The sequence below is a fragment of the Pinus tabuliformis genome, chromosome 2_2 (assembly GCF_031772625.1).
Source record: "Pinus tabuliformis cultivar Carrire ecotype Pingquan chromosome 2_2, CPIR1, whole genome shotgun sequence".
NCBI classification, from domain to species: domain Eukaryota; kingdom Viridiplantae; phylum Streptophyta; class Pinopsida; order Pinales; family Pinaceae; genus Pinus; species Pinus tabuliformis.
In genome coordinates this window covers 489,172,749-489,175,649 of record NC_142300.1, presented here as the reverse complement: position 1 = coordinate 489,175,649, position 2,901 = coordinate 489,172,749, and positions in this window count along the sequence as shown.

Sequence of the window (2,901 nt, the reverse complement as noted above, 5' to 3'; positions counted from 1 at the left end):
AGTGATGTACTTTTCAAGGTGATCTTTCCAAATCTTCTATCCTTTCGTGTATCTTTGTACTTCCCAAATCTTCTTCTATCCTTTAGTGTATCTTTGTACTTTTAAAGGCAATTTCTAATAGTATATATCTCTCAAAATTCGTGTCTTTTCCATATACTAAAGTCATTCACACATCGTTAAGTCATATCGGTTGTTGCAAAGGTAAAAAATTATCGAGAAAACAGAGGCCTACGATCTAAACATCAATGCGTGTACATTGTATCAGACAATCCTGTGTGAATAGATTTTATTATTTATAGCTGAATCGCTGACTGGACCATTTAAAAAATCGAAAAGGTACAGCAATTGTACACAGAAGCGAGAACAATTTTTAAATGTTTCAAACGAACTGGACGAAATCCGATAAAGGTTACGTGAACTTGACTTTTCACTAATATAGTTGTATACAACCTTGTAACATAACATCGTATAAGAGTTATTTTTTGAATCTAGCAATAATTACAGCATCTTAAATTTTGAAAATGTAAATTTTATTTTCAGAATTAGTTGCTGAAGAACTATAGAGAAATTCAACCATTGTAGATTTCTTTCCATTTCTATTTTAGGGTTTGAGTGTTAGGGCTATAGTCAAATGTTAAAACATTATGTTTTTCTTCATTATTATTTAAGTCAATACATTTTTTTATTTTTTTATTTATTATGTTTTTTAAATAAATGATATTAAAATAAACTTGATATAGGTTTGAGTGGGCCTAATAGTTAAGAGTAGGTGTTTCCTCCATATCTTAGTAGACTTAGCAGTGAAATCATTGTGAGGAGATAAAATTCTTATACACCAATTTGAAAAAAAGACATATCTTATTAATTTTGATATTAATAATAATACTATTAATAACATTTATAATGATGATGTTACATGAATACATTATTAATATTTACCGTAATATTAATATATATATATTTTTTTTCTAGTTAAGACTAACCTAAGTACCCACGGGGGATTTGAACCGGTGACCTATCGCAAGGAGTGCCTTAACAGTGCACCCATTCACCTTCAATCCAAAGCCCTGTGGGCGTAATATTAATATATTAATTAAATATACTTTAATTAATTGAAATATTAGTTAATACATTAATATATTAATAATTAGTTATTAATATAATAGTTACTTAATACATAAATAATATATTAATATTTTATATTTTATTATTTGAGATATTATTAATGTTTATTTATTACATTAATATAATATTAAGATATATACATGATATTTAAATAATATTAATAAAAAATTAATATAACATTAATGACATTAATAATATATTAATCTGTTGATTTAGAAAGTCTTTAAAATAAATTAATCTATACATTAACACATTTTAAATATTGTTGACATGGTCAACTATAGTCAATATGGGCATCATAGTCAACAATAGTCAACTTGACTAGTGTCCTCAAATATACTTACTACAGACATTGTGGGTTATCTCTAGGTGACTTATAATATACCATAGTGAACTAACTTACTATAAACATTGTGGGCTATTTGTAAGTGACTTATAATGAACCATAGTGAACTAAATTAAACCATACTAGATGGACATGGTTGACCATGGGGACCTATAGTCGATGGTTAGGGTTAATCATAGTCCAACTATGGCCAACCATAAACAACCACCATTGCAATGGTAGCAATCGCCAATTCATGGTCAACTATAGAAAAACCATAGTCAAAGTACGATAAACAATCATCAAACCGTATTCAAATCATGGTCATCTATAGTCAATCATATATAATTGTGGTTGAACATAGTCAAACGATGTTGAAACGATGGTCATTCATAGTCAAACCATGTTCAACCAAAGTCAAACCATGTTTGACAATATTTGACAATAAATACTCTTCAACTTCGGTGAAACATAATCACTCATTATTATTATTAATTAATATAAATAGTCAAACATAGTACACCACTTTAGTCACACATTGTAAAAAAAAAGTCAAGTTGTATAGTCAATGTTTAAATAGTTGACCATGATCAAACTTGGTCAAACCTATGTTTACCAAATTTAACAATAATCAACCTTGTTCACTCATAGTTGTCCTTAGTCAGTGTAACTCTACCATATTCAACTCTAGTCAATTATAGTGAACTAAATTGAACCATGGAGACATATAATGTATGGTTGAGGTTAACTATATTCAAACCATGGTTAATCATCAACAACAACCATTGTAGTGGTAACAATATTCAAATCATGGTCAACTACACACAAATCATGGTCAAAATATGGTCAACCATAGTCAAATTGTATTCAACCCATGGTTAGCTATAGTCAACCATATTCAATTGTGGTTGAACATAGTCAAACAATACTCAATCATAGTCAAACAATGTTCAACCATAACCAAATAATGTCTACTATGTTTAAAATTCGAAGCTCTTCAATTTCGACCAAATAATGTCCGATTATGTTTAATATTGATTAATATTCATAATAAAAGGTAGTAAACCACATTAGTCAAACAAAGCCAACCGTTAGAGTAAATGTTTAAATAGTTGACCATGATTAAACTTGGTCAACCCTATTTTTACCATATCTAACAATATTCAACCTAGTTCACTCATAGTCATCCTTAGTCAATGTAACTCAACCATATTCAGTTATAGCCAATCATAGTTGACCAAAGTCAGACATTGTCAACCTTTCTTAACTAAGGCCATCCTTGCTTGGTCATGAGAAAGATTTAGAAATGCTTAATAATAACAATATTAATATTACTAAAGTAGAATAATAATAATAAGGTGACATCAAAATGGTACAAAAATATATCCAACGTCACAATGTGACAAACATTGTCAATGTTACATTACATTAAATTTTGTCCAACGTCGCAA